Raw genomic sequence first — 22021 nt, forward strand, 5'->3', positions numbered from 1 at the left:
GAGACTTCATTAAATACATATGTAGGAAACATTGTTTCTATGCAAGCATTTGGATTCCAAAATCAACCATTATGGGTCAGGTTTATGAAAATAGCCACAATTATTATGTTTTGTCTGATAATCTGAGCACTATGTTTCTGTAAATTGTTAAATCTCAATACTTGCTACTTATTTGTAAACGTACAAGTGTCTTTAGAGGAACAGTGCCATTTGATCAGTTTCTGTTCCTGCTGATCCTGGACTTGTACACTCAACATATTGCCGCCTTCACTGCAAAATAGGAAAAAAGATGTAACAAGCATCTTACATTGCTTTTAAAGTAACGTGTCATTATATTCAATTTCAGGTAAAGTTAAAAGGTCAAGGATGTATATGTATTGCTAGTATCTTTTCGGTCTCAGATGTTTGCAAAGCTGTGTCAGATGTAGGAGGTAGGAGTGTGTATGAAGCAGAGTGGGGCTGGGCTATGTGCTGGTTATAAACTATGAAACTCTAGGGGTATGCTGCGCAGGGATTTACTACATGCACATTGCATAAGGCCATATGCAGTGGCCCTGGAGCACTCCGACCCTGCTCTTGTTTCTGGCTTGTTCCCCTTGAGGAGCGAGTGTGTTATGTGGAATCAAATCAGTGCTATTAATCAAATCTTTTATGAGTATCTCTAAAAGTCCTGTTTCAAATGTAAGGGCAGAGGATAAATCAGATTCTTTTAATGTGGAGAGTAATAACATTTTCTGCTGTATAAGGGAAGAAGCAGCAGAGTTGGGTTCTAAATGTTGAGCCTAACTACAAAGGAAAGAAAGTTGCTGTGGCTTCCAGCTGTACTCTTTCAAATACCTATTTTAAATGAAATATTTGACAAAGGATCAAGAGGAAAGGATTAGAATTCGCAGTGGAATGACCTTTCTTAGAGAAGTACCCTGATTTGAAATGATCATTTTGACACCTGAAACCAAGAATTTCTGTGGCTTTAATGTACAGTCGTCCTTCTATACTGAACTCTGGGTTTTGCATTCATGGATTCAACCAACCAGAGGTAGAAAACATGAGGAAAAAAGCATCTGTACTGAACATATATGGCCTTTTTCCTTGTCATTAATCCATAAACAATTCAGTATAACAACTATTTACATAGTAGTTACATTTGCATTGTATTAGGTATTATAAGGGATCTAGAGATGATTTAAACTATATGGGAGTATGTGCTTGCTTACATACAAATATGTCATTTTATATCAGGGACTTAAGAATCTGTAGATTTTATTATCTGAGGGAGGTCCTAGAACCAATCCTGCATGCATTCTGAGGAATGACTGTAGTTTTTTGTTTTTTTTTTTGGGGGGGGGTGATGAGCACTAGAAAATAAAATGCACTGTACATTACAACATTTGTAGTTATGTTAGGTTTGGTCTACAATGTTGGATTGAGCAGCACCTCATTCGAAGAAAACAGTGGTGGTTAGGATTGTTCACTGTGCTTTATTATAGAAGATTTACACTCAAAATATTGGTATTTTCACAGCAAGAAAAATTGTGCCAAATATGCCAAAGTATGTTCTTACCCTCAAGGGTTGAAGATAGTAAAAAGCCATTATTGGAGACTTAAGTTTCAAAATGGTGGCATAGAAGCGAACTGGCTTCAGTGACCCCACAGAAAACCAAAAACAAATGTACAGCAGCAAGACCAACATCAGCAATACCCCAGAACTCAATATGAGGATGAGTGAGTTCCTGGGGCCACAAAGAAGTAAAGACACTCCTAGCAGGTGGTAGACTATAACTTCCATATCTGTGATGCCTTTTCCCCTGGTCAGCCCAGCAGCAAGCACATGGAAAATATTCCACAACTCATAGTTTCTAACACTAGAAAAAGTGAGATTGAGGTGGACAGCCATCTTCCCTATTGTCTTGTGTTCCCTCACAGGAGACCTGCCCTGCCAGACCCATAGAAAGCAGCGCAAGGGACTAAAGGGAGAAATATGCCTGAGGACAACTGGAGACAAAAGGCAGAGGCAGGGCTACCATCTGTAGCCCTGGAAACTCTGCTTTGTAACTTGGCCAAAGGAGATGCCAAATCAGAGTGGCTTTTCAGTACCATGCTATAGGCGGTACATTCCACAGATATCCTGGGCACAAACCCTGAGCCAGCGTCCCCACACTGCTGGTATCCCTTTTGAGACCTCCCCCATTTGGGACTAGTAGCACACTAATTGTTTGCTTGAGCCAAGGAAAACCCGGGTTTAAGGTGCCATCTAATGCTGAAAAGGAGGCTACAACCTAGCAGGAAAAAAAAAAAAAAGTAACTGGTAAATTACAAAGAATCTCTAAGCAAACATGCCCAACAAAAAACAAAACAAGCCACACAAAGAAGACTGAAATAAACACACAGAGGTACATCCACAAGAAACAATAGCAAACAGGGAACCATGACCTCCCCAAATGGACAAAGAAGGGAACCAGTGACCCAACCTAATGAAACAGCAATATGTGAGTTCTCTGAACAAGAATTCAAAATAGCGATTTTAAGCAAACTCAGTCATCTCCAAGATAACACAGAAAAGCAATTCATAAATTTACCAGAGAAATTTAACAAAGAGATTGAAATAATTTTAAAAGATCAAACATAAGTTTGGAACTGAGAAATACATTTGCTGAGCTGAAAAATTTATCAGAGAGAGACTCAACAGCACAACAGCTCAAGCAGAGGAAAGGATCAGTGAGCTTGAAGATGGGCTATTTGAAATTACAGAGTCAGAGGAGAAAAAAGAAAGAATGAGAAGGAATGACAGATCACCTATGAGATATAGAATATTAGCTCAGAAGATGAAATATAAGAATTATTGGTGTTTGAGAGGGAGTTGAAGAAGAGCGAGGAGTAGAAAGATTATGCAAACAAATAGTAGAAAACTTTTCAAAACTTGAGAAAGAGGTAAACTAAGGTACACAAAAATCAGAGAAACACCAAACAGATTCAACCCGAATAAGACTTTACCAAGGAGCATAATAAACTCTCAAATGTCAAGGACGAAGAAAGGATTTTAAAAGCAGAAAGAGAAAAGAAGCAAATAACATATAAAGAAACCCCAGTTGGTCTGGCAACAGAATTCTCAACAGAAAACATACATTTTCAAAGTGCTGCCGGGGGGAAAAAATCCAACTCCCACCCCACCCCCGCTGCCATCCAAGAGTATTGTTTCAACACAGCTATCCTTCACATATGAAAGAGAGGTAATCTGCCAGACAGACAATAGTTTAAAGAATTGACCCCACCAGACTTGTCTCACAAGAAATGCTAAAGGGAGTTTTTCATTCTGAAAGAGAAGAGTAATGTTCAAAGGAACAAACAAACAAACAAAAAACCCCCCAAAACATTTGAAAGTATAAAACCCACTGGTAAAATTGAAGTTCAGATACAACCCCAGAATACTTTAATACTGCAATTTTGATGTGCAATACACTCTTAACTTTAGTATGAATCCTGAAAGCCAAATTTATCAAAAAGAATAATAGCTACAGAAATTATTTCTGTTGAGATAGTCACTACAAAAATGTGTAAGTTGAGAAAACAAAAATGTGGAGAGAATGGAGTTAAAATAAAGATTAAAGTTCTCTCTTGTTTCTTTTTTTGGGTGATCTGTGATAAGTTGTCATCTCTGTAAAATGACTTGTTATGTCTACAAGATGTTTTTGTAAGCCTCATGGTAACTTACATGTTAAAACCTATAATAGATTTGCTAAAAATAGAAAAAGCAATGAATTAGAACATGTTACCAGAGGAAGTCACTTAACCACAAAGGAAGACAGTGAAAAAGGAAGAAAGGAGTTACAAAGCAACCAGAAAACAAGCAACAAAATGGTACTCATAAGTCCTTACCCATCAGTAATAGCACTGAATATAAATGGATGCAGTTCTCCGATTAAAAGACATAGGCTGGATGAATACATAAAGAAACTCTATGCTTCCTAGGAGAAACCCACCTCACCTATAAAGACACATATAGGCTGAAAGTAGTGGGATAGAAAAATATGTTGTATGCAAGTAAAAACCAAAAATGGGGGGAATAATTATACTTAGATAAAATACATTATTAGTCAAAGACTTTAGAGTCTGACAAATAGAGACAAAGAAGGTGACTATATAATAATATAATGGGTCAATTCAGCAGGCAAATATAACAAATATAAATATGCACCCAACACTAGAGCACACAAGCATATAAAGCAACATTAGTAAATCTGAAGGGAGAGAGAGATTGTAATAAAGTAACAGTCATGGACATCAACACTCCACTCTCAATAATGGATTAATCATCCAGATAGAAAAATCAACAAAGAAACAGCAGAATTAAACTACTACACTAGACCAAATAGACCTGAGTGACATTTACAGAATGTTTCGCCCAGCTGTTGTAGAATACACATCCTTTTCATTAGCATATGGAACATCATCCAAAATACACCTTATCTTAGGCCAGGAAACAAGTCTCAGCAAATTTAAAAGAGCAATATATTACATATATTTTTTACTGCAATGAAATAAAACTCGAAATCAATAACAAGAAGAACCTCTCTGAAATGAGACAAACACATGGAAATTAAACAACATGCTCCTAAACGACCAAAGGGTCAATGATATAAATAAAGAAATTTTAAAAATTGTTGAAACAAATTAAAGTGGAAATACAACATACCAGAATCTATGGGATACAGCAACAGCAGTACTGAGAGGGAAGTTTATAGCAATAAATACCGACATCAAAAAATAGAAAGATTTCAAATGAACTAATGCACCTTGAGGAACTAGAAAAGCAAGAACAAACTAAAGCCAGCCTTAAAAATGAAAAGTTGGTTTTCTGCAAAGATAAACAATATTGACAAACCTTTAAATAGACTACCAAAAAAGAGAGAAGGCCCAAATGAATAAAATCCAAAACAAGAAAGGCAACATAACAACTGAGACCACAGAAATAAAAAGAACCATTAGAAACTATTATAGGTATAGGCCAAAAAATTGGGAAAACTAGAAGAAACAGATAAATTCCTGGACACATACAACCTGACAAGATTAAGCCATGAAGAAACAGAAAACCTTAGCAAACCAATAAGGAGCAACAAGATTGAAGCTGTAATAAAAAGTCTCTCATTAAAGAAAAGCCCAGGACCTGATGGCTTCACTGTTAAATTCTACCAAACATTTAAAGAACTGATACCAATTCAACTTGAACTCTTCCAAAAAAAAAAAAACTAAAGAGGAAGAAATACTTTCAAACTTATTCTGCAAAGCTAGCATCACTGTAATACCAAAACCAGACACGCACACAACAGAAAATAGACTGCAGGTCAATATCACTGATAAACACAGACATAAAAGTCCTCAACACAGTGTTAGCAAACACAATTTAGCAACACATTAAAAAGACCATTCACTATGATCAAGTGGGATGCATCCTAGGATATGATGATAGTTCAACATATGCAAATTAATAAATGTTATTTATCAATGTATCCTCTTTGCCTAACCAAGAACAAAAACTATATGATCTTTTCAATAGATGCTGAAAAAATGTTTGAAAAAATTTAACATCACTTTATGATAAAAAACCTCAACAAACATTTAGAAGGAACATAAGTCATAATAATAAAGACCATATATGACAAACCCACAGTCAATATCATATTGAATGGTGAAAAACTGAAGGCCTTTTTGCTAAGATCTGGAAAAAGAGATGCCCATTTTTATTCAACATAATACTGGAAGTCCTGGCCAGAGCAGTGAGGCCAGAGAAAGAAAGAAAGGCCATCCGTATTGGAAAGGAAGAAGTCACATTATCCTTATATGCAGATGACATGAACATATATTTAGAAAAATCTAAAGATTCCACGAAAAAACCCTGTTAGAACAAAAAAAGAATAAGTAAAGTTGCAACATACAAAACCAACATGCAAAAATCAGTACCATTTATATAAGCCAACAATGAACAATCTGAAAAAGAAATCAAGAAAGCAATCTCATTTGCAGTAGCTACAAAGAACATAAAAGAACTAGAAATTAATTTAACCAAAGAAGTGGAAGATCTATATAATATAAACCTTAAAATGCTGATGAAGAGATGGCACATGTATACCTATGTAACAAAATTGCATGTTCTGCACGTCTACCCCAGAACTTAAAGTATAATAAAAAAAAGAAATACATAAACAAAAAAAAAAGCTGATGAAAGAAATTGAAGAGGCACGTACCAAAAAAGGAAAGATATTCCATGCTCATGGATTAGAAGAATTAATATTGTTCTGTTAAAAGAAAAACTTCAGGCAAATTAAATTTAAAGGAGTTTAGTTGAGCAATAAACAATTCGTGAATCTGGCAGCCCCCAGAATCACAGCAGATTCAGAGAGACTCCAGGGGTGCCTTGTGGTCAGAACAAATTTATAGACAAGAGAAGTAAAGTGATGTACAGGAATTGGAGTGAGGTACAGAACAGCTGGATTGGTTACAGGTTGGCATTTGCTTTATTTGAACACAGTTTGAACACTCAATAGTCTGTGAGTGGTTGAAGTGTGGCCTCTGGGATTGGCCCGCACTCAGCTATTGTTACAGGTGCATACTTCTAAGTTAAGTTTTCCATCTTATCTACCTATTAATTTAGCTTGCAGTTCATCTACAAGGACTCAAATATAGAAGTATGAAGTTCTTCTCAGGCCATACTTAATTTGCTTTAACAGTTCAAATGACAGTTCTACTCAAAGCAATCTGTAGAGTCAATGCAATCCTTATCAAAATATCAGTGATATTCTTCACAGAAATAGAAAAAATAGTTCTAAAATTTATCTGGAACCACAAATGATCTTGAATAGCTAAAGCAATCCTGAGCAACAAGTACAAAACTAGAGGCATCACAGTATCTGACTTCCAAATATACTACAAAAATATAGTAACCAAATCAGCATGGCATGGAAACAAACATGTAGACCAATGGAACAGAACAGACAACCCAGATACAAGCCTACACATTTACAGTCAACTCATGTTAGACATAGGCTCCAAGAATATATAGTGGGCAAAGGGTGGTTTCTTTAATAAGTAGTACTGGGAAAACTGGATAACCATATGTAGAAGAATGAAACTAAAGTCTTATCTTTCATCATATACAAAAGGCAAAATGATTGAAGACTTAAATCTAAGACTTGAAACTGTGAAACTACTCGAAGAAAACATTGGGGAAATGCTGCAGAGCATAAGTCTGGGCAAAGATTTTTTTGTGTAAGATCTCAAAAGCATAGGCAGCCAAAGCAAAGATAGACAAATAGGATTCTATAAAGCTAAAATGCTTCTATGCAGCAAAGATAACAATCAACAAAGTGAAGACACAACTCACAGAATGAGAAAAAATATTTGCAAACTATCCATATAACAAGAGATTAACAACCAGAATATATAAGGAACTCAATAGCAAAAGAACAAATACTGATTTAAAAAATAGGTAAATGGGTACTATGCTCACTACCTGGGTGGTGGGATCATTTGTTCCCCAAACCTCAGCATCATGCAATATTCCCATGTAACAAATCTGCACATATACCTCCTGAATCTAAAATATGAATTGAAATTACAAAAAAATAGGTAGAATATCTGAGTAGAAATTTATCAGAAGACATATAGATGGCTAATATTTATATGTCTTCTGATATGTCTTCTGTTTGGCATCACTAATCACAGAAAAGCAAATTAAAACCACAATGAACCATCATCTCACTCCAGTTACAAGGGCTTTTTATAAAAAGAGCAGGGAATAATGGATGCTGGTGAGGATATGGAGAAAATGGAACCCTGTTTGGCGATTCCTCAAAAAATTAAATATAGAACTATTATATGACCTAGCACTTCCACTACTGACTATATATCCAAAATAGTGGAAATAAATATATTGAAGAGGTATCTATCTGCACTCCCATTTTTAGTGTAGCACTATTCACAAGAACCAAAATATGGAATCAACCTAAATGCCAACAATAGATGAATAGGTAATGAAAACATGGTATATGTACACAATGGAATATTATTCAACCATAAAGAATGATGTCCTGTCACTTGTTGCAACATGGATGGGACTGGAGATCATTATGGTAAGTGAAGTAAGTGAAGCACAGAAAATCAAATAGTGTATGTTCTCACTCATATGTGGGAGCTATAAAAGTGGGTCTTATAAAGACGGAGAGAGATTGGTGGTTATCAGAGTCCAGGAAGGGAAGGAGGGAGGGAGGGATGAAGAGAAGTTGCCTAATGGCTACAGATATACAACTTGATAGAAAAAAATAGATCTTAGCCTGTGATAGATCACTAAAGTGACTGTAGTTAACTTGACTCTATTATACATTTCAAGATGACTGGAAGAGAATAATTTGAACATTCCTAGCATAAAGAAAAGTTAAATATTTAAGGTGAGGTATATGCCAGTTGCCCTGATTTGATATTTACAAATTATATTAATGTATCAAATTACAGCATGTACTCTGGAAATATATACATCTAATATGCATCAATAAAAAATTTTTCAAGAAAAAATATTGGTGGAAAGTAAGTTACTATATTAATTTATGTATTATTCTATGTTTATGCCAGACAACAATCCCCCACCTTTTTTTTTTTGACTTGGTTCATATTTAGTTACCATTCTTACAAATATGGATATGAAAAGAATTAAATTGGGGAACTTTGTAAGTTATGTTTATGTTACTTCAATTTTAGATATTTTTCTATGTGATAGAACCTGGTGTCTTTTTTTTTTTTTTTTTTTTTTTTTGATATGTGAACACTAAAAACAGAAAAGGCAAATAAAGAAACTGATTTTGAATTAGGAAGCTTTTTACAATTAATTGAGTTTTTAGTATATGCCAGGGGACTACCCAAGGTACAAATACGAAAAGATGTAACTGAAAAGTGAAATCCACTATTTCCATAGCTAAATGAAAAGTACTCTTCCAAAGTTCTGTAATTATCATAGGAAAGAGTAAGGTTGCTATTGCTCAAAGAATTTTGGGGTCTCTTATTTCTACATTACCCTTTATCCTGATAAGCTGTGCTTTCATCACTTAAGTTTTGGACTTCTGATAGTATTTTGTTTGAACAAAAGGCTGGTTCCACAGAGCAATAAAGACAAAAAATTGAAAATATTTCTGCTTGTACAACTCTAAAAACATCTTTGTGTTAAAAAAAATCTTCTTCTGAATAAAAGTTTACGTATACCTATCAGTAAAATTTCTAACAGTATAGAAATGTTAAAAAATAAATAGAAAAGTGCAATTTCATAGAGGTTTCACTTCCTAGGTAGCCACCATTGTTCACAGTTTGATGCATGTTCTTCTTGAACCTCCTGCTTGTTGGAGGCACAGGCAGCCACCTGCCTGGGAATTGGCCCCTGGGAGCAGGGGCCACCCTGGGCAGTGGCCAGGTGTGAGAACACCCTTCCCATTTTTAAACAGGCGTCATCCTCTGTACAGAGCGGGGGAAGGCCAAGAGACTTTCTTGAACAGTCTAGCTTTTGGATGTTGAAATGAGAATAAATATTCAAAAATTCATGAATTATGAATTCAGCCTTGTTAGAATTTTCCCTTGTCGGTTTGTGTTCATTCCATAAGATTATTTATATCTAATAAACCTGTATGTATTATTAGTTACTCTTTATTTTTTTAAAGTCAAGGTATTAACTAGATTAATATTTAGGGGAAAGCAGAGGGCTAAAAGTAAGTAAACTTTGAATCTATGGTCTTGTGTTAATCTCTTCATGGCTTACTGCTCTACGTCAGTGGTTCTCAAATATGGTACCTGGACCAGCAGCATCAACAGCTTCTGAGAACTTGCTAGAAGTACAAATTCTTGGTCCCTGCTGAGTTGGAAACTCTTGTGGTGCTGAAGCCCAACAATCTGTTTTAACAAATCCTCCAGGTGATATTGGTGCAGGATAAGGTTTGAGGACACTGCTCTATATAAAAGTCAAAGATTAAAAATAAAATCAACTTGGTATTTCTCCTCTCTCATTCTCCGCTTTTACCCCAACCTAAAGGTCATGATGTTACTGAGGCATAACATGATTTTTCTTAAGAGCTGAGATTTTTTTTACATCTCTGCTGTTAGAATGCCATTCTCCACCATTGTCTGCACAACACGTTACTAACCATTCTTTAAAATTTTATTCTAGCATAACTCACTGGAGAACCTCCCTTGACCCAGAAATCCAGGTGGACTTGACTCTTAAGCTTTTTGGAGCCCTATGAATTCCTGTTTGTAGTTCTTCAAATTTGATTGCAGTGATTTGTTTACATGCCTCTCTCTCTTTTCCAGAGTATTGAGAACTCCCTGAGGAAAGGGACTACATCTTTCCCTTGCCCTTTCATCCCTGACACCTAGTGGAATTTATGGCATATGCAGATACTCAATAAATGTTTAAGTGAAGGATGAAATGAAAATAAAATCATAACTTCTCCAAGACTGAGAATTACTAAGAGGCAAACTAGTGTTATAAGAAAGCTGAAGTGGCTTGGGTTTGAATTATACTGACTGTATGTTAGACTGCTTGGGTAATTTTTCTGACACTATATAGTTTATATAGTTTTTTACTATATAAAATTGGCATAGTTCCTACTTCACAGGTTCACGTAGAGTTCCTGACACACAGTTAACACTGAAAAATGGTAGCTGATAATCAAATAAAAAACAGTAACTTCTTGCATATTCTAGTAATTTGAGGACTGTTATCTTATTTTGAAGTCATATAGTTATTATAGGAGTAATTTTCACTTATTTAAAAAAATATTTTACTCATTAGAACCAAACCAAACCAACTTGATTGAATTAAGCTATTTGATATTTTGAGGAGAAAGTAACAAAATGATTCAGATATATGGATGGCAAACGTTTTAATCAGTATGCACTTATGATTTTAAAAGGTCCTTGTATGGTAAATTTGTATATATTTAGGGTAAAAGGTCCTTGTATGGTAAATTTTATATATTCTTTACAAATAACAGCACGTCCATTTCTTGAACTCTTCTTGTGAGACGACCACATAACTTATTGAGTCTGTCATGATTCCTAGGAATTTGTTTTGTGAGTTAAAAGAATTTATACCTGTGAGCATAAGTACTCTTACAAATATTTGATCCTTATTTAGGCCCAAAACAGATGCATATATTTTTAAAGGAGCCAGGTGTCAGAAAATTGTTGCCATCATATATTGAGAAAATTTAATATTTGTACATTTTAGTAGGAAAAAATATAGTGCCTTTTCCATCATATTAGGGATGGAATCTATAATCTATCATCAACTTCTGGAATATGAGTATATATAGACAATCAAATGCCTTGGCCCCAGTATACGTGTCTTAGTTTTTCTAAGAGAACTGATCCCTAAAAATAAAAATAATAATAACCAATGAGGCTGGTTCGCTGTTTGCTCACTGATAGGAGTAGGCAGCCGTGCAAATTGGTTGGGTAGAGTTGAGGTTAGAGATCCAAATAACCCATGCCACTCAGTTTAGAGATGAGAACCTGTGGCCCAAAGAGCATGTGGCCTGGCCATTGTCTTACTGCAAGTCAGGGCTGCAGCAAAGATTAGAACCTCTGTGCAGTCTCATGCTGGTTGCATGGCATTTTGAGGCAGTCATATTGGCAAAGCAATTGTCCAAGGAGTCACTTTGTTATACTGTTTGATACTAGGGACTTTTTCATGTGACCTGAAAAAAAAAAAAAAAAAGAAAATTAAGCTTTTCTGTTTTACTTTGCTGTAATTCAAGTAATCAGTCACCCCACTCTTGAGCTTTTACCCAGTCTTCTTCAACTCTGAGAGTTAGGATTTAATGGGATGGGCGTTAGCAATGAGGTGAGATCAGTATGGGAATCAGGAATTTGATGGGGTCAGGAATATCTTTCGGTTCATTACTTTCTAATAAGCTCAACTCTTTTGACCTGGCCTCATCAGAATGGTTGTTTTGAAACTTGAAAGTCAAAATGTCCCTCTGGCCAAATCAAAAGGATTCAAATATTCTTTATATAGGGCTCTTTGCATCAGCTCACATTTCTGTTTCTAAACTATTAAAGACCTAACAACTTATGCAAATGTTTATAACTGGGTATAAGTGTTTGAGTCTGGGCTGCCCCTGTAGGGGGTTTTCCCTCTTGATTCAGGTTGTTATCAAGTATTCTCTGGGGGAAATAACCTTAAAAGATGATTCAGATTCCAAAACATCTTACATATGCCATATTTTGACAGGGCATTCATTTTTTTGGGGGGTGGGGAGTTGGGGGGCAGGGGAGATGGGTTAAGAGAGAAGACAATAAAAACAGACAATAGCAGCAACACAGAAACATTGTATTAACTATTAGATCACAACATATCACTGCACAGAAGCCAATATAAGGTAGATCTACCCTGGTTCTTTCTGTCCAAAGAATTTCATTGTTTGATAGTCCCGTAAGAGTTTTTATGTAGCACCGAGGATATGTTAAGGTTGCCATTATGGCAAGGGTTTAAAGGACATAGTTTACTAAGTTATTTAGACGTGAGTTATCTTGGTAACTTCGTCTGTATACAAATATTTCCTCATTCAGGATTTCTGTTCCATTCCTGGAGACTGGCAGGAGGCAAATTGGCTTGGTGGATGAGAACAAGCATTGTTGTCTGCCTTCAGAGAGTGGCTGGCGAGAGTATCTCAGAAGCAGTTTCTAAAGAAGGGGATGGTGGCCCCCAAATAACTCTGATGAAAGAATTTGGGACTTTAGTGACCTCCTCTCTTTTTGTCAAGTAAACTGTATCCATTCTTCTAGGTGCAATACTTCGTCTGAGGTTAAGCTGAAATGAAATAACCATGGAAAACTGTCAGAGAACAATGCTGAGTACTCTTCCCGACCTAGTGCAACAGTGTCACACCCCACACTCATTGGTGTCATTTTGCCCATCAGGGCTGAGCTACTTATCTACATCCGTTGAGAGGATTATTTTCTCTGTTTCAGTTCTTGGTAAATACTCAGACCCTAAGGGAAATTCAAATTATCCTGGATTAACCACATACACTCAGAGGAGCTAATGACTGAAAACTGTCCCTTGTTTGTTGCAAATACCAAAGACCCAGAAAAAGAAGTCTTCCAGGGCTCCTAATATAGAAATTCCTTTTAGGATTTTAAGGCCACAAGTAACAGAGTCCTAAAGTAGCAGATTTTATCACACTGTTTCAAAAAATAGCTATGTAATTCAACTGCAGTTACTCCTTAAGAGGAAATCAGCAAAGACTTAGAATGAAAGAGAGAAGGGAATCTCAACATGAAATTAATCAAAATAAAAGTCATTCTTAAGCTTTTTTCTTAATCAAAATCAAGTGAATTTTTTAAAGCTGATTAAATTTAATGTATGTAGGTCGAAAGGAAAAAATGTATCATAATTGGCCATAGTCCTCAGCAAAGGCTGAAAAGGGCAAAAGCAAGATGAAGGAAAAAAATGATGAATCAAGCTAATTTCCATAATCCGATTTTATTAGTACTGACCCATGGGTGGTACAGCACACACAAACCACAAATAGTTTCAAATTCCTCAGTAGAAACCAGGCTACTCCTGGACCAGCCCAGATTTGTGGATCTTGCCTGATACCAGTTCAGGGTAGCTAACTTGATGTGGCATGTCCCACTTAGACATAGATCTTTGAGATTCTTGACGGTTCTGGGTCAGTTTTCAACCACTGTCAGCCAGAGCTATCTTTGGTCCCGTCTGGAACAGAATGAAATTTCTAAATAATGCCTGGATTTAATCCTTCCTGCAAAGCACCTTCTGTGCAGTAATTAACTAGAGTCAAATCAGATTTTCTAAAGTTTGCTCAAGCTAGATCTGCCTCTCTGGAATTTGGTGTGTCCAGCAGTACACAAGTCAAGTTGATCCCTTTTTTCATAATGCTTGTCCTATCTGCTTCCTTTACTATCTCCCAAATTTACCCCCTGATCAGTTGAGAGCTGACTATTGTTTAAAACAACTTCCTCAGTTTAGGCTTCTTTCTCTGATATAGCTACTAGATTAGGGTTCTCAACATACTCCTGTTTGACAGTTCATTCTCCAGCTAAAAAAATCTTTATTGGCTCATCATAATATAAATAACAAAATCTAGACCCCTTAGCCTGGTGTTTAAAGCTGTCTACCTCCAACCTGCAACTTCAACTCTATGTCACATCCCTCATCCTGAATCCAAGCTCCTTACCTCCAAGTATTTGCTTGCATTGTGTCTGCCACTCAGCCGTTCCCTCGTTCAGATGTAGTTACTGAGCATCTATGTGCCGTGTGGTGGTCTAGGTGCTGCGTATACTGCAGTGAATAAGGCTGACACACTCCCTCCTCTCATGGAACCCGTGCTCTTGTTCTAGGAGACAATAGATAGATAGGTGATATTTCAAATGTCAGAAATTAGGACAAGTGTAAAAAGGTGATGGAGTAGAATGCAGACACCCTTTCAACTCTCATAGCCCTACCTGGCTCTGTAATTTATGTAGCACTCGTGACAGGCTGTTTTGGTTTTTGTGGCTTTAGTTACACACTCTTGGGCAGATCACCCTTGATGCAGGTATTGACCCTACTACTCACTGCCTCGGTGCCTATGGGCAAGTTTCTTTTCTCTTTCTCAGCTTAGCTGTCTCTAAAATGAGGATAATGTCATTATTCTGTTCTTAAGGTTGTCTTGAGCATTCTGTAGTGTCTGTAAAATGCTCAGCACTGATTCTGGCGCGTGTGTGTACATGTGTGCATGCATGTGTATAACATATAATGAGCCTTGTTTATCATTGTCATTTTTGTTTGGGTGAGGTAAATTTTAAATAATATAAATATTTGTACTGATAAACAGAGATAACTTTTAAACCAGAATATCATTACAGTCCTGTAATGTCCTGTACATTATTATAATGTATAATTGAATTATACATTATTGTTTCCTTACAGTCTACTTAATTGCAAACCAGAAGGAGGGCACAAGCTGGTAGCCTCTAGGAGCAACCATACACTTCTGAGTTCAGTTGTATTAACTGTTTCTTTCATATTCAATTTGATAGTACAAAAATATTTTACATATACATTATACATTAGTTATTTCTCCTAAACACTAAGTCCCTAAGTTTCAAGCAAATACGATGTGGAAATAGATTAGAGTTAACTGAGATCATAGGAATTTTTTGACATTTTATTTTACATAAATTTGTACCCAAATGCTACAGATTCAACTTACTAATAAAGTTTTCTTAAGCAATTAACATTGTTACATAATGGGCCTTCCCACTCTAGTAAACAGTACTACTGGCTTTGTTACCTGTTGAAATTTATATGCATAGTTGCTGGTAGCTGTAGTAATAGTAACTGTTTCTGGTGCACACCTGTAGTCCCAGCTACTGAGGAGTCTGAGGTGGGAGAATCACTTAAGCCCATGTGTTTGAGGCTACAGTGTGCCACTGATTTGAGCTGTATTTTTAAAGGAATTATTTTACGCTGTGAATGGTCAGCATTTATATTTCCATAATACTTAATGTATTTTAACACTGAAAAATTTTCTTATAATAATACAGTTAAGGTTTCTATCTTTGCAAAATGTTAAAAAAAAAAAAAAAAAAAAAACAAAAACCCAACACTTGCTTTTTCAGTGTGATGGTGAAGTCCGCAACAGATGAGTGTAGATGCTGTAGTTGTTTACAGGGCCTGAGACCCAGCAGAGGGTTCAGTGGAACGATGGGGAATGTTAGCTATTGAAATACTTACATTCCTTGGAATTCAAGATATCCAAGGATTAATGAGTGCTATAAGTCAAATTATAATTAAAGGTTCAAATCCAAAGGTGCTGGCAGCATTGTCTGCTTTTAGCAGATCTGAGTATTGAAAGCTGGGTTCAAATGTAGGTTGTCATTTGCCTGCCATCCTCCTAGAAGTCAGTTTACTTCTCTGACCCTTAGAAGGTTCTCATTTCAAAATTAAAATATGTAAATCATGGGTTTTGTGAGATTATATAAAGCTAATCACTTAACCTAGTGCCTGATAATCATAAGCACTCAATAATTATTTGCTGACTTCAAACTATACTACAAGTCTACAGTAACCAAAACAGCATTGTACTGGTACCAAAACAGAGATATAGACCAATGGAATGGAACAGAGCCCTCAGAAATAATACCACACGTCTACAACCATCTGATCTTTGACAAACCAAGAAATGGGGAAAGGATTCCCTATTTAATAAATGATGCTGAGAAAACTGGCTAGCCATAAGTAGAAAGCTGAAACTGGATCCCTTCCTTATACCTTATACAAAAATTAATTCAAGATGGATTAGAGACTTAAATGTTAGACCTAAAACTATAAAAACCCTAGAAGAAAACCTAGGTAATACCATTCAGGACATAGGCATGGGCAAGGACTTCATGTCTAAAACACCAAAAGCAATGGCAACAAAAACTAAAATTGACAAATGGGATCTAATTAAACTAAAGAGCTTCTGCACAGCAAAAGAAACTACCATCAGAGTGGACAGGCAACCTACAGAATGGGAGAAAATTTTTGCAATCTACTCATCTGACAAAGGGCTAAAATAAGAACCTATAAAGAACTCAATCAAATTTACAAGAAAAAAACACCCCATCAAAAAGTGGGCAAAGGATATGAACAGACACTTCTCAAAAGAAGACATTCATACAGCCAACAGACATGAAAAAATGCTCATCATCACTCACCATCAGAGAAATGCAAGTCAAAACCACAATGAGATACCATCCCACACCAGTTAGATTGGCGATCATTAAAAAGTTAGGAAAGAACAGGTGCTGGAGAGGATGTGGAGAAATAGGAACACTTTTACACTGTTGGTGGGACTGTAAACTAGTTCAACCATTGTGGAAGACAGTGTGGTGATTCCTCAAGGATCTAGAACTAGAAATACCATTTGACGCAGCCATCCCATTACTGGGTATATACCCAAAGGATTATAAATCATGCTGCTATAAAGACACATGCACATGTATGTTTACTGTGGCACTATTCACAATAGCAAAGACTTGGAACCAACCCAAATGTCCATCAATAACAGACTGGATTAAGAAAATGTGGCACATATACACCATGGAATACTATGCAGCCATGAAAAAGGATGAATTCATGTCCTTTGTAGGGACATGGATGCAGCTGGAAACCATCATTCTCAGCAAACTATCACAAGAACAGAAAACCAAATACTGCATGTTCTCACTCATAGGTTGGAATTGAACAATGAGAACACTTGGACACGGGAAGGGGAACATCACACACTGGGGCCTGTTGTTGGGTCGGGGAAGGAGGGAGGGATAGCATTAGGAGATATACCTAATATAAATGACGAGTTAATGGGTGCAGCACACCAACATGGCACATGTGTACATATGTAGCCTGCACGTTGTACACATGTACCTTAAAACATAAAGTGTAATAAAAAACAAACAAAAAGAATGGAATAAAACAAGCTGATTGTCTTGGACCTCAGGGTTTCAAAAAGAGATTCTATTCAAGCCTGTGATTTTCAACCCTGGCTGCATACTAGAATCATTGGAAAGCTTTAAAACAATCCTAATGCTAAGGCCCCATCACAGACTATTTGAGTCATATTCTCTGAAGGTAAGGTCTAGACATTAGTGTTTTTCAAAAGGTCCACAGGTGTTTCTAACATTCAGCCAGGGTCTTTGCCATCTGACAACCATGTTTGTGCGGTTATCTATCTTGCCCTAGTTGAGTATGCTCTGAAATGCCCTTGAATGTATCTCCTCCTTTACCTTGTGTTGCCTTGGGTTCACACCAAGGCTGTACTCTATCACCTGAACAGTGTGCATCTGTTTTGCTTCCCATTGTGTTCTGGGTACTCTGAAGGGTTTTGTATAGACTTCTACCATCCAGTATGGTCGCTATTAACCACATGTGGCTAGTGAACACTCACGTTGTCGCTAGTCTGTACTCACATGAGCTGTAACTGCAATAGATACATGGGATTTTGAAGAGTTAATATAAAAAAAGCTAAAATATCTTGATTTTTATATTGGTGACATGTTGAAATGATAATATTCTAGGTATCTTGAATTAAAATATATGATTAAAATTATTTTCACCTGGTTTTATATTTTTCTAATATGGCTTTAAAAATATTAAGTTATGTATGTGACTTACACGTTTCTATTGACTAGCTCTGGTCTAGAAACTACATTTCTTGCATCATGAATTCATTTATGTGCATTTCATTTGTTCAGTCACATATGAAAGCACTTTCAAGCAGTATATGAAATGACTGCTGTTGCCAAACCAACCAGAACAGAGACTTTAAGGACTGTCATTGTATTCTCCTAGTCTGGTAGGCAGTCATAACTTCTGTTAGATGGTTTGAAATGTTTGCAGGTGCTTCATGATTTTCTTTGAGCAGTCCTGAGGCTGGGACAAAAGATGGAACATCTTTGGGCTGGAAATCTGTGGAATGTTCCCCACGAGGAGACCCTATTTTCTTTCTGAGACTTTCTGCATTTCATCCTTTAAAGTGGTAATAGCTATGGGCAACATTCAGGAAGCAGTGATCTTTGCCAGTGAGTTGTGTGACTTTGACAGCAAGCTGAGTTTGGAAAATGTGTTGACTTTGCCCCAGCTGTGTGATTTGTGGGCAGCTCTGAGCGTTCATTAAACTTTCTAAGTCCCTGAAGTCATATAGAACTCTCCAGTTCTATTTTGGATCACATCAACAATTTCTCCTCTGGCCTGACATGAGCACATGGGGCATGTCCATTCAAAGGGAGTTCATGTGAAAGTTACAGTGGCTTTCCAATGAGCTGGTGATGATGCTGTCTGCTGTATTCCCAGCGACTCTGCTGGGGTTGCTACTGTAATGGTTCAGTGAGTAACTGATGTTTACCTACAGAGTCTGTAAATAAATTCCCATTCTTGGTATTGAACATATTAAAATTGCCATGTAATCTTTGTAGCTTATTCTGTCTACTCTGCTTAAAGGCAGAGAAGGATTTGCAAATATGATTACATTTTCAAAATGAAAGTGTTTCTTTTATGGTTGTGTACAAACAATTCTTTATCATTTGCCTACTAAGTTTAACACACTCTAACAGACCAGCATAAATTTAGGCAGAGCAGGGAATATTTCTAACTAGAAAACTGGGCTTTCAGACAGCTAACTCTGCATGGATGAATTCCAGGTTTTATCTACTTTGCTATTCGGACCAGGGGATGGTAAAACAGTGTATGAGGAAAGTTTCTTACCATCTTTTACTTGGTGTGAGAAAATTAGCATTGCTGGTCCCAGTTTGCTTTTTTCTGCTTGCTCTTTAGTGGGAAAGTGTTAATTTTGAAACTGCATCTGTAAATTTTACTTATGTGAATTTTGTGCTCTGCTGGAGTTTCTATGTGTAGGCCTGGAGTCTGTCTGGAGCACAGCAGGCAAAGCAGTTGGGTGTGGCTGAACATGGGAGTGTGTGGAGAGTGGGCAGAGTGAGGGTGGAGAGTGGGCAGAGTGAGGGTGGAAGGGGCAGGGCAGCAGCTCCTGGGGACTCCTCGGAGTGTACTGCTAAGTAACTGGCACTCTACATTTAAGAATTTTGGGGCGGGCATGGTGGTAATGGTGGTATGATCACATTAATAGTTTTGAAATGTCATACAGCCTCTATGGTAGCCAAGTAGAGGATGAAATTGAAGGGAGTGAAATTGCAGACCTGGAGACATACTGGAAGCTGTTCCAATAATTGAGGCAAGAAATAGAGAGGGCCGAGACATAGCAGAGGCATGAGAGGAGAGAAGGGATTGGATCTGAAAGAGTCTGAAAAGGATGAATTGATTGATAGGATTTAGACCTGGCACTTATGTCCAGAAAGTTTCCCCAAGTGCAGGAGAGGAGTGGGATTGTGGGGTCATTGGGAATGTGAGGGAAAAGCAGATTGGGAGGAAAAGATGCTCTGTTTGGGGTCTTCAGAGGCAGAGTGCTGAGGTCAAGAAGGCAGAGATGGCAGGACCATAGTGGTGTGGAAATGCCTAATGAGGCAAGTGCAGGTCTGTTTGCTTTAGAAAAAATTTGCTCAATGACTTTCTCTCAGAATCTGAAAAATATCTACCTTTAATCAAATAAGAAATATATCATTCAGAAAATGGCAACTACAAAAAACTTCTCAGAGAATAAGGTGCAAGTGAATCTGCTTAGAATACACAAGTATTCTCACTGGAGTGCGATATGATGATGGGAGGGGTGGGCCAGAGACTGGTCATTCTTGCCCATCAAACCTATATTAACCTGAAGAAAGAGAGTCTGGCAAATGTCCAGGTGCCCATCAAGATGCAGACTAGGATCACCTCTTTTAAAGATGCCTTTGAACCTCTCTAGCTGCCTCTGCCCACCAAGGGGTGCAACTGGCCTTGCTGTCTCCCCTGGGCTTCAGATGTTGCTTGTCATACTAGTCTGTGTTTTCCCTCAGTACCCTTCATTGTTATGGTCTTTCCTAATAGACTGTTGGTTTTTCTGAGAGCAGGAAGCATTGTATCTTCATTTTGTTCCGTGCAGCTTTTGGAATGTGTATCTGGTGTATCTAGCACAGAATGAAGTGTTCAGTAAATATAAGAAACTTATAGAAAGGGTAGTGAAGTGGAAAGAGCAATAACCAGGACAGAAGAAAAGGGACCTGATGCTAACCCTGCTACTACCAGTTGTTTGACGTGGGGCAAGCTAGTTTTTCTGGGCCATGGTATTCTGATAAGCAAAGGAAGAGATGTAGAGATTTAGTGAGAATCTGAAAAGTCCATAAATGGTCCTTCAGAGGTCCCTGGATTTCTTGATATTCGATGCAGACTTTGTGTGTGTGTGTGTGTGTGTGTGTGTGTGTGTGTGTGTGTAAATAGTGGGTTTAATTTTTTGAGTAAATGAGTGAGAGCTTTCATCATACTCTCAAAGGGATCTATAACTTAAAATAATGAATCACTACTGAATAAAACATGATATCTTTAGAATTTCTGTATAAGATAGAGTTGTGGGGCCTGGGCATAGGCATTCAGCTAAAGGACTTGTCTGGAAATTGCTGTAAACAAACACACCCTAGTTACACAGATTTTTGTGTTTATTTGGAGTAGAGAGGTGTGGCTTCTCTGAGCCCATCCTGTGTACTATCCCTTCTTAGAATTCTTTCAGTTCTATGTGAGGTCACGCTCACATTTTGTTTTCTGAAGTACTTTGTGAAGACCAAATCTGACTTTACCAATGATGATGAGGCTGATGACAATGACAACAAAGGTGATGATGACGTTAGTAAATAGCAGCAGAAGTATAGGACATTCTTCTGTGTGCATATATCTGTCTGTCTGTCACCTCTTTAACTCTGAAAATAAACTTGTTTGATAAGTGATGTTTTAATTGTAATTTCTTAGGTAAGGGAACGAAGGCACAGAGCATTGATCATCTTAACTCCCGTCCTTACCTAGCTAGTAAGAGATGGAGCTGGTATTTGAACCCAGAAAATCTAACTTCTGTGCCTGCACTTCTAATCGGGCCAGTATATGACTTTTTTTAAAGGAAGTTCTTGTTCTCTGTAGTTTCACTTTTGAAGATTCAAAAAATAGTAAGTATAGAATAATTCTTAAATTACAATTGTAACCAAGGACAGCACAAACTATAATTTGGATCCATTTAAGCTATATAGATACTCTACTCTCTTGAACAATGGAAATGCATTTCCCACAGTTTACAGTTTTCCTGACATAGAAATATTTTGTTGATCTTATCTGTCTGTACTTCTTTGCTTTGCCCATAGAGGAGGTGCTAAGGACATTTTTCAACAGCATCCCACAGATCAAAGCAACAAGCAGGTGCGTCAGGAAATCTCTAACATGTGTTGCTGGAAGTGACACTAAGCTGCAGTGTATCCTAATGGGGTAATTTACAGTGTGAAATTAGAGTTTCAAAGAAAATTACAATAATGAGTTCTGTTGATTTCCTAGGAGAGTTAAGGTGAAACATGT

The 22021-nt window shown here is 37.1% G+C and overlaps 1 protein-coding gene across 2 annotated transcripts in view; it reads left to right on the forward strand.

Annotated features, from left to right (window-relative positions):
* The window catches only part of VAV3 (vav 3 guanine nucleotide exchange factor), a 408117-nt gene that overhangs the window by 160475 nt on the left and 225621 nt on the right, over positions 1-22021 (forward strand). The gene's annotated exons all lie outside the window — the stretch shown is intronic.

This window comes from Mandrillus leucophaeus, unplaced genomic scaffold, assembly GCF_000951045.1.
Source record: "Mandrillus leucophaeus isolate KB7577 unplaced genomic scaffold, Mleu.le_1.0 Scaffold861, whole genome shotgun sequence".
NCBI classification, from domain to species: Eukaryota; Metazoa; Chordata; class Mammalia; order Primates; family Cercopithecidae; genus Mandrillus; species Mandrillus leucophaeus.